The sequence below is a fragment of the Myotis brandtii genome, unplaced genomic scaffold (assembly GCF_000412655.1).
Source record: "Myotis brandtii unplaced genomic scaffold, ASM41265v1 scaffold311, whole genome shotgun sequence".
Classification (NCBI taxonomy): domain Eukaryota; kingdom Metazoa; phylum Chordata; class Mammalia; order Chiroptera; family Vespertilionidae; genus Myotis; species Myotis brandtii.
Genome location: NW_005361913.1, coordinates 3,329,922 through 3,341,140, shown reverse-complemented (window position 1 = coordinate 3,341,140; position 11,219 = coordinate 3,329,922). Strand labels below are relative to the sequence as shown.

At 40.0% G+C, this 11,219-nt stretch overlaps 1 long non-coding RNA gene across 1 annotated transcript in view; it reads left to right on the top strand.

The window, feature by feature from the left end:
• The first annotated feature begins 125 nt into the window (after window positions 1-125).
• LOC106726734 overlaps window positions 126-11,219 on the top strand; it is a 13,331-nt gene continuing 2,237 nt past the window's right edge. Inside the window, exon 1 of the long non-coding RNA XR_001362829.1 lies at window positions 126-240. This is a non-coding gene — a long non-coding RNA (uncharacterized LOC106726734). The remainder of the gene's footprint in view (window positions 241-11,219) is intronic.

Below are 11,219 nucleotides of genomic sequence, written 5' to 3'. Positions count from 1 at the left end.
GGCGGTTTCTAGAAAATTCTTGAAAAACCTTATAACCGTGGTTTTGAACTCTATATCCAGTAGTTTGCTTTCCTCCATTTCTGTCATTTGTGACCTGTTTCTTTGTCTCCACATTTTTATGCTTCCCTGTGTTGATAGAGTGGCTTTGTGTGCTAGGTGTCCTATAGGGCCCAGTGGCTCAGCCTTCCCAATTACTGAGGTGGACACTCGTGGTGCACCCCTTTATGGGCTGTGCGCACAGTCTTGTTGTGGTTAAGCCTTGATTGTAGTTGGAATCACTGGGAGGAATTGACCTCCAGGCCAATTGACTGTGAGAATCAGCTGTGTCTACAGTGGGAGAACTTCTGTGCTGGAGACACCCTTCTGAGGCAAGACTTGCTTCAGTAGGGCTTTGGTGCTCACTGAGTCTGCCCCCTGAGTGTGTCCCTTATGGATCTGAGGAGTTATAATCTGGATGGTCCCACTCTGACCACTGAGTACACTGGCACTTGGACCTCTAAGGAGGTGCTAATTTAGCCTCTGCCTGAGGCTACCCAGCAGGAGCTATGGAGAGATCTGCAGATTCCTCTTCTTTGTTTGGGATTTGGAGGTGCCCAGATGAGGCCCAGCTGTGAAGCAATGCAAGCTGCTGTGGGGCTTTGGGCCTTCTTTTGGATGTTCTGAGTCTCTCTGACCCAGCTGAAGTTTGTTAGGTAATTTTAGATTGCAAAGGGCCAGGTCATTCATATGCAAAAGCCTCTGCGCACAGCTTGGGTGGGGCGGGGTCTCAGAGAATCAACAGGGTGGAGCAAACAGCTATGGATGATCTTCAGTCCTGCCCTAAGAGGTCCCAGGTCTCAGTGTCCCTGGGTAATCGCTGCAAGCACCTCTGAGAGAAAGCCGCCCTCGAGTTCTGCCTGATGCCACAGTCCAGTTTCTCCCCGTGTGAGTCTGGGTCCCCAGAGACTTTCCCAGAACTGGTCAGAGCAGTAGTCGGGAGCTTGTGTCTCCCTCCCGATTGAAAAAGACAACCACGTCCTCAGTTGCCAGCCCTTGCTGCGCAAGCAGGCTAATTTTTAAGTTGATAATTTTGTATGGCCCTCGAATGATGTTATAAATATCCAAATGCCCTTGGCAGAAAACAGAGTCTCCACCCCTGCTACAGTTTATCATGGAAGAACTGGTCAGGTACTTACCTTTTTGAGCACCGGAGACTTGCAATAAAATGGCTTACAAATGTTGAATATCCTATAAGTGCATTCCAATGTGCTAACGTTTTCATAGTTATCGCTGCATGCAGTAAAAACAAAGCACTCAAACTCCATTAGTTATTAGGGCTTCTTACAGGCATAGAAGGGCCACCACACAGCATAGTAGTGCCTTCAGGAAGACCCTGGCTTCCAGAAGGCAACTCAGCCCTTAAGACCTTTGTCATCTGGCATAGACAGTCTGTGTTCCTGAAATAGAAACTCTATTAGCAGGAGCACTGCATTAATTTTGATTAATATTTGGTTATACAAAATTTAATTATATATTTAATTTTTAAAAACCACATTGGCAAAGTAATCTATGCAAGCAAATATCCCGAATAACAGGGTGGTTTTACCCCTCCCCCCCACTTTTAAGAAAGGACAGTATGGGTGTGGGCTATTGGCCAGTGTTAGAAAGTACTAGTAATTGAGTGTACCTGAACTACTTCCAACACTGAAAGCTTTTATCTCCTAAGCAATTTGGACTCTTCTGTGTTATAGTGGATGGTTTCTAGGAATGTCTGATAGCCTCTAATTCTACAGATAGTGGCTATTGAATATTAAAAACATATGTCTGCAAACATTTTAGAATGCTGCGATGTAGACTCCTTGGCCATTGCATACTGGGTGTGTGTAGCTGCAAGGGTCCCTCCTTAATTACAGGCTTGGCATTTCTAGGACTAACCAAGGAAGATGCAGTTGTGAATCACTTCTTCCCATGCCGAAATGCCAAGCTTCTGCTTTATAGCACTGAAGATGCTGTCCAGCCGAGCAGCTGCTATTCTCAGCATCGCTATTTTTGGCCTCCATCACCTTGCTGATACAGCATTTGTATAATAAAAATGGACCTCTGCACCTCCTTAAAGTGCTTTGAATATAGACAAATTTATGTTTTATCAAAAGGTTAATCCTAACAAATTGTTGTAACTCATTTCTGGAAGGTTTGCTATAGGTGCAGTTGAATTAATTCTATACTATTTGTGGCCACACGTACATTTGAGGAAGGATTTTCTCATTTTCTGTGGTAAAAGTAGAACCAGGAGACAAGGAATGCTCACAGTGGGACCAGGATCTTCGCCCTCCTGTGCAGATAAATGACGTTTGTGGAAGGTTACATTAGCGCTTCAGTATTCCTCACGGCAGCACTCTACTTCTTAGTATAATCCTTTTATTTCTGTCTTTGTGACTTTTTTCCCTCTTCAGTTTCTCTTTTTAGTGGGAAGGTAAAACCCCTATTCATTTATCTTCTGGAAGGAAGTTTTCTTTGTGTTTTCATGACAGGCACTGCTCATACCCATTGTTTCTAGAAACAGGAGGACCTTTTCTCATTTCTCTGCTTTCTGGGTCACAGACACAAAGAGAGAATGAGACAAAAGTGGGCCTTGAGAGAGGAATATAAATTAGTGTTTCAGACAAACAAAAAAATAAAAGTAGAGAACATATAACTCCAAGGGATGGCTTGATGAGTGGAAGTGATAAATAATGTAGATGCAGCCCCGGCCTTAGAGGAGCTTACAGTCCACACACACACACACACACACACACACACACACACACACACCGCGCCGCGCGACAAGATGGAACAGCAACTCTTTTTTTATGTGCCCACAACCAAGGTACATGCCCTTGACCGGAATCGAACCTGGGACCTTTCAGTCCGCAGGCCAATGCTCTATCTACTGAGCCAAACCGGTTAGGGCTGGGACAGCAACTCTTAAGTGTGTTGAGGTTTCGGAGCTTTCCATGATGAATGGTGTATTCCTTTGCTCTAATGAAGTACCACAAACTGGTGGCTCAAACAATTGAAATATATTATCTCATAGTCTGGAAGTTGGAAATCTGAGATCAAGGTGTTGGTAAGGTTGGTTTCTTCTGAGGCTGTAAAGAAAGGGTCTATTCAGTGCCCCTCTCCTTGGCTTATAGACGGCTGTCTTCTCTTCAACATCTTCTCTGTATGTATCTGTGTTCCAATTTCCTCTTCCTATAAGAACACGAGTCACACTGAATCAGGGCCCACACTAATGGCCTCATTTTAACTTAATTACTTCTGAAAGGCCCTCTCTCCAAATACAGTCACATTCTCAGGTACTGGGAGTTAGGACTTCAACATATGAATTTTGGGGGACATACTTCAACCCATAACAAATGGTTACACTTGATATTAACACGCATACTTCTTTGCTCATTTCTTTCAACTGTTCTTTCAAGGATCTAAGAAGTCGAGAATTTTCAGTGATTTCTCTTCAACTCTTCTGTGCTAATTATCTGAACATCGCTTTCAGGATTTCTCAACAAATTATAAAATTCTATTACAGTGCTTATCATGGGGTGACTTCTTATTTCTTATTTTCTGGTCAACTTTATTGGTCTGGTATTGAATGAAACAGTGAATATAATAGAAAATATTTGAAGGAGAAAATATTGGTCACTCCTTATTTAAGGAACATCATCATCATCAAACATTTATTGAATACCTGTCATCTGAGCCTTTGCAGATTGTTCTGAGGTCAATGGATTATTTTTCTCAGCATGCCTGCTGAATTAAGAATTCTCTGGAGAAGAAGAAGGCATGAGAATATCTTCTCTTGGATATATTTGTTCATAAATTTTGTTAAGTATAATATACATAAAAAAGAACACCAATCTTAAGTGTATGATTTAATGAATTATCACAAAGTAAGCTCCTCTTCTGTACTTTAAAAAATATATATATTTTTATTTCAGAGAGGAAGGGAGAGGGAGAGAGAGATAGAAATATCAATGATGAGAGAGAATCATTGATCGGTTGCCTCCTGCACACCCAACGCTGGGGATCAAGCCTGTAACCTGGGCATGTGCCCTGACCTGGAATCGAGCCCTGACCTCCGGTTCATAGGTCGACTCTCAACCACTGAGCCATGCCAGCCAGGCATCCCTTTCTGTACTTCTAAGTTACTGTTCTTCCCAAGGGTAACTAATGTCAATACTTTTATTGCCATAGATAGGAGTTTTCTACTGTTTTCCATTAATATAAATGGAATCATACACTATGTACTCTATTGTATTTGACTTCTTTTGCTCAACATTTTTGGTGAGATTCAGCCATGTTGCTGAGGTAGCAGTAGTTTCTTTATTTTCATTGCCGTAAAGTTTTCAGTTGTTTGAATATGCCACACTGTGTTTATTCTACTGTTAGTGGACATTGGGTCATTTCCAGTTTTTTACTGTTATGAATAGCACTGTTCTGAACATTCTTAAAAATGTCACTTATTGAACATATGTGTGTAGTTCTTTTGTGAGATAGAGTTGCATACATTAACCTTTGATAGATATTTTTGTTATTGATGGGGTGCTCTCTGTGCCCCACCTGTTGCTGGTGGAAGTGGGCTTCTTGGAGTGCTGCTGGAATAAGAATTTCCAAAGGCCCTCATGGGAGGATGAAGTATCGTGGAAAGCTTTTTAAAAAAATATATTTTATTGATTTTTTTACAGAAAGGAAGGGAGAGGGATAGAGAGCCAGAAACATCGATGAGAGAGAAACATTGATAAGCTGCCTCCTGCACACCCCCTACTGGGGATGCACCCGCAACCAAGGTACATGCCCTTGACCGGAATCGAACCCCGGACCCTTCAGTCCGCAGGCCAACACTCTATCCACTGAGCCAAACCGGTTAGGGCAAGTTTTACATCTGTGGAATTAAACCCCTCATTTCCCATGGCCCCATCTTTTTCCATCTGGCCAAGAAAAATGTCCCATTAGGTCTTCAGCAGAGCTAGGATTCAAGCCACTGTCCAGAGCCTCTGCTCCATATTTGCACAGTCCAATCCAGCATCAGGCTAGCTTAGCTTGTGGCCCAGCTGCAGTCCATTGTGTGTGCTTCTAGGAATGCATGGCTGTGAAGGGAGCAAAGCAAGAGGAACGAGAGAGAGAGAGAGAGAGAGAGAGAGAGAGAGAGAGAGAATTCCTTTGCCTGCAGAATTTAACCTTCTCAGATTTCAGGAGTTTAAATGGCTCCACCCCCTATAGCCAATTAGATTTTTTGTAGGTTAGACTGACAGGCCAGTGATTTCCCTACATCACGAGACTTTAGACTTTACTTTGCATGTGTCCATCTTGCCCTTTGTTGGATCATTTCCCCCAGGGATTTGCGGGGAATGGCCCCTTGGTTCCCTGGAGAGCATGAAGTTGCAGCTTCCTGGTGAGGCTTCCCAGATGACCATGGTTATAATGTCTGGCCTTCCCTTTGCCCTTTTTCTATGATTAATATTAAAAACTGGCTAATTACAACAGTGACACTGTCAGTATTCTAAAAATGCTTGTATCAGTTTACACTTCCATCAGTATATGAAAGTTCTGCTTATTACCATAGCTTTGCTAATACTTGCTACTACCATAATCCGTTTTTAGATTTTAGCCATTCTCTTGGGTGAGTAGTGGGATCTCTTTGGGATTTTATTTTAAACTAGAGGCCCGGTGCACAAATTTGTGCACAGGTGGGGTCCGGCCGGCCCGCCCCGATGGGGGCCCATTGGGCCAGGCTGGCAGGGGAGAGGGGTCAAGGGCGGTTGGCGGTCAGCCCTGCCCCCAATCAGGGTGTTGGGGGCCGATTGGGGCCTGGATCAGGCTGGTTGGCTGCTGCAGTGCATGTCATAGCCACCGATCATTCTGGTCATTCTGCTGTTCTGGCTTCTGGGCTTTTATATATATAGACTAGAGGCCCAGTGCACAAATTTGTGCACGGTGGGATCTCTCTGGGTGGCCTGCAGGGATCGGACTGAAACCCGCAGTCCAATGCTGCCTGCAGCTCCTACCTACTGCTTCCGCTCATCCCGGCCCCACTCTGTCTGCCACAGGATCGCACCAAATCAATCCCAATCGGGAGAGGCTCGCGCTGTAGCAGCAGTGCACACCAGCCATGAGCCCTGTGTCTGGTACCTTCCCAAGGGGAGTGGCGTGCTGGATTGGGCTGAAACCGGCTCTCCGACATCCCTCAAGGGGTCTTGCATTGTGAAAGGGCGCAGGCCAGGCTGAGGGAGACCGCAGGAGGGCTCCAGGCATTTCTGGCCCATCTCGCTCAGTCTCAATCTTCCGAACCCCAACAGCAAGCTAACCTACTGGTTGGAGCATCTGCCCCCTGATGGTCAGTGCACATCATAGTGAGTGGTTGAGCAGCCTTAGCATATCATTAGCATATTATGCTTTGATTGGTTGTTCGGTTGTTCTGCTGTTTGGTCATATTACCCTTTTATTATATAGGATTTCCCTGATGACAAATACGTTTGAATATCTTATTATCTGTTTTTATCATTCAAATATCTTCATTTGTGAAGTTGTTTAAAGTAATCATGGCCATTGAACCATCCCTCATGTCCCCAAAACTCTTCTATGTCTTAAGTAGGTAATGAATTGATTTTTCTGCAAATTTTGGTTCTTTATTGCTAAGGTGAAGGAGTTGATTTGCTAGGGGAGTCTAGGTTTACACTTAATAACAGAATCCTCATTCACTCTTAAGAAGTTTGGATAATAAATTTATGGACCCAGTTGGGCAATAAATTTATGGTCACCTTATTTATACCCACCATCTTTTCTGAATTATTTAAAAGTTTTCTATCTGAAGTCACTCATTCATTTAGTGTATGGTTGCTGAGCTCTTACTCTATGCGAAGTAGTTGGAATAAGTACTGGGGATATAAAGATACATAAGGTGTCCCTACCTTGAAGGTCCTAAGTATTGTGGAAGGAAGAGAGTATAGAAGAACAATTTTACACAATTTAATCATAGCTCTGCAATCATAACTCTAAATTCCAGTGGAGCTAGATTTCTACAAGAAGAATATCTATGCTAATGAAATGATTTGTTATACCCAGTAGCTTGTGTTGATGATTTACAATATGTTTTATGCTACTATTAGTGGCTTAGCAATTATATTTGGTCTAAATCACTGAGAAAATTCATTATATGTTTTCCTCTAGCCTTGTGAAGGCAATAGCTTAAAAAATACCCCTCTTGGCATTCCATTTGTCTCAAGATCTTAATCTGTGTTGTATATTTATGGCCAGATAATTCTATCTTCAATTGCTTCAGAGAACTCATGTTGTGGGCACAAGCTTTAAACCTTTGAGTTATGGGAAGAGAAACTTGTCTTAATGAGCTGAACTAAACGTCTTTTTAAAATAACCATTCTGGTCCCTATGTCCTCATTCAGTTGGATCCAGCTGTGTTAAAAAGGCAATCTAATACTGCCTCTTACCTAACAGGAATGCTGCTTTAATTTCAATGTGTCCTGTTGTCACATCTGCCCAGGTGCTCAGCTCTCCTGTGTGACTGAATTGTAAACACTGCCTTGGAGTTGTCTGTTTACTTGTCCACTTCCTAGATTAGATTGTGATCAAGACAAAATTCCTGGTACCTGGCATGATGCCCAATAAAGTTAGGTGTTCTGACCAGTAAATGAATGAGGATAAGCAAATAACATTAGAACCCAAACACACTCATTCATTCTTTCTTTCCACATATAATTATTGGAAAACTGTAGAGTGCCTGGCACAGAGCTAGGCACTTGGGCTGGGTAAGTGTGGCCCAAAACAGACAAGCAAACTGCTCCAATAGGCTTAGAGTTGGGGGTGAGGAGCAAACAATGATTAAGGAATCACATAAAACAGTGTTTAGTTACCAATTGAGACAAATGCTTCGAAACAAAGAAGCATGTGACAAATAAGCCTGGCCTGGATTTGGGGGCTGGGAAGGCTCCCCAAAGAAAGTAGCACTTGATAGCTGAAGGATGAAGAGGGATTCACCAGAGCCAGGCGGTGGGGCAGAAAGGAAAGCATCTCAGGCTGAGAAAATGGCCTGGGCAAAGGCTGTGTGGTGGGAGGAAACATGGTGTGCTGGACCACAGAGATTTCCAGAAAAGGTAAACCTGGGAAGGCAGGTCATGATTAGACGATTCATGGCCTAGCAGGCTTCATTGATGCTGCTGTTCTTTAAGAGCAGTGGTTAGCATTTTAATGGTTGTATGGGAGGTTTAGGAGAGTGCAGATTTGCACTTTATAAGGATCACTCTGTTCTCATTATTTTGCAAAAGTAAAGGGAAAAAAAATCAAATATTTATTCTCACTTTGCTATATAATCTATCTCAGAGCAACTGAATAACACAGGAAGGGAAGTTTCTCTGTAGGAGTGTTCCAGCTAACACATGAGGAGGAGTGATAGGATACCAGCTTTTTGAAGTCCTTAATGAATTATGTGTCCAGGCAATAATTATCAGTAGCTGTTAACATCACAAAAAGAGAGATAAGCAGATATTATGTGATTACTGGAAGAATACAATACCACCATTTGGTAAACTTGTCAAAAAATCAAACCTGAATCTGACCAAGCTTCTAGGCCTGACTAGCATACCATATTTTCAGGAAATGGGAGGGACAGAGGAATGTACTACCCACATCACCATGGAGATGCAATAAGTAAAGTACAGATCTTGGAAAATTCTATAGCACGAACAACTTGGATTATTTCAACAAAGAAATTGCAAGGAGGAGAAAAAAGAGGTGGAGGGGAAACCTATAGATGAAAAAATTTACATAAATGTGTAGACCCTATTTGGATTCTGATTTGAACACATTTAAAACAAAACATTTAGCAGACAGTTGGGATAATTTGAACACTGGCTGGATATTTAAGGGTATTGAGGGATTATTATGAATTATTCTTATTATACAATGTTACTTTGATTATGTTTAAAGAACAACAGAGTCCTATCTTTTAAAGATACACACTGAAATATTTATGAAAATGAATGATCTGGGATTTGCTTCCAAGGGGGAGTACAAGTGGCTAAATGTTGAAAATGAGTGATGGGTCCATGTTAATTCATTTTACCTTTCTTTCTACTTTTGTTTGTACTTGACATTTTTCATTATAAAAGGTTTTGAAAAGATATTGAGGGGGGGAGCAAGAGATTGTCCTGGGTTTGACTTTTTCCCTTCCCCTCCCAAGTCAAGTCCTTAGTGTATGTCCATGTGGAAATTTTATCAACTGTTCACATTTTAATTATTAATATATTGACATTTTAATTTTAATATCTTGATATATTAGTATATTTTAATGCCCATTAGGAGCTTAATCTTTTGGAAAATTAATAGTGTTAATTGTGAAAAATTTGGATATTTGAAATAAATCTAATAAATACAATAAATAGCACTGATAATTCCATCACCCTGGAAGGGCTATAGTTTATTGTTGGTATTTTGGGGTATTCAGTCACATTGAGAAAAAAATATATACAAATAATATTTTCCCAAGGCATTAGAAATTTTTTTATAAGCAAATTTTAGTGGTCATTACTATATCATATAGACATTAATGGTAAACATTTAATTAATAAGTTCCCTCTTATTGGACATTTAGTTTTGTGTGGTTTATTTATTTTTAAATTCTTACTGTGTAAATGATGCTCTAATGAAAAGCCTGATAGATATATCTTTGCGATCACTTCCTTAGAGGAAATTCCTATAATTGAATAGCTGGGTCGATAAGCATGTATTTTTACAGCACTTGATACATAGCCTTACCAAATGTTGACACATACTTGCTCGTGACCCGCCTCCCCCCTGTAAGTTGTGTATGAGAATGCTTGTTTTTTTCTGTGCCTTCATCAACTCTGAATATTTCTGTAATTTTTTGGGCCAGTTTGTTGATGAAAAATGGTATTAAATTGCTTTAATTTGCATTTCTCTGATTACCATTGAGCTCAAACATTTATTCATTACTATATTAGTCTTTCAATTACCAGATGTGTCCTTTGTACAATTTTCTATTTGTACATTCTTTTCATTATTGATTGTACATAATCTTCACATATTTAGGGAAGTATCATTTTGTTAGTCATATTGCAACAATTTTCCCTACATATTTTTAAATTCATGGTATTTTCTGGTATAAATTTCTTTGTATTTTTATATTTTCAGATTGATTACTCTTTTTGTTCATGGATTCTCTCTTTGGTATTATGAAATCCTTATCATTTCAAAATTACTATATTTGACTTTTTCCCCTTATTGTTTTACTTCTACATTTGAGTCTTTAACTCACATATAACTTATCTTGCTATATTATTTAGAATAGAAATCTAACATGATTTTTCTAGTAGTGATCAATTGTCCCAGAAATTGCACAATTTTTCTCTCTGATTTAAATTACTCTCTGCCTCATATATTAAGATCTTTTGTATATGGACTTTCCATACCCTTTCAATGCCATTCTATCTAATCTTGAGCCAGTATTTTAAGACTTGCAGCTTTATAGATTTTTAAAACTATATAGTATCAATACTTTTTTTTCACTTTATTCTGTTAGGAAGAAATACCTGGCCTTTCCTCCTCTTTTAATCTTCCAAATGGCTTTCTTACTCTTGTTAAGTCCAACAAGAATGTTCTTGTGATTTTGAGTGGGATGATATTAGACCTATTGAGGAGAAATTGGATATTTTTAAATTAGCCATTCTTCTCATCCAGTAATGAATCATTATTCATAGTATTCTGTTATGTTTTTTAGATAAAGATTTGTATAGGCCCTGAATCTTTCTTGTTAATTCCTAGGTATTTTATATTTGGTGATGTTATTGTGATAAGCATCACAAAAATGTAACAATTTTATTGAGATGTATACCATTTTTGAACTTCTTTTGAAAGCTGATCTAACTATTAGGCACAAAGTATACATATGGCCTTAATACTACTTTTAGTTTCCTATTTTATCTTTTTAAGGGTGATACTGACTGCCTGCTGTTCCATATTGATTTTTAAGACAGCAAGCAGGTTTTATGTAGTGCAGTGATGTTTGTTTTTTTTTATTTTTTTTATTTTTTTAATTGCTTAAAGTATTACAAAGAGTATTACATATGTCTCCTTTTTTTTCCCCGCCCTTGACAATCCCCCAGCCTCCCCTACCCCCCAGTGTCTTATGTCCATTGGTTATGCTTATATGCATGCATACAAGTCCTTCGACA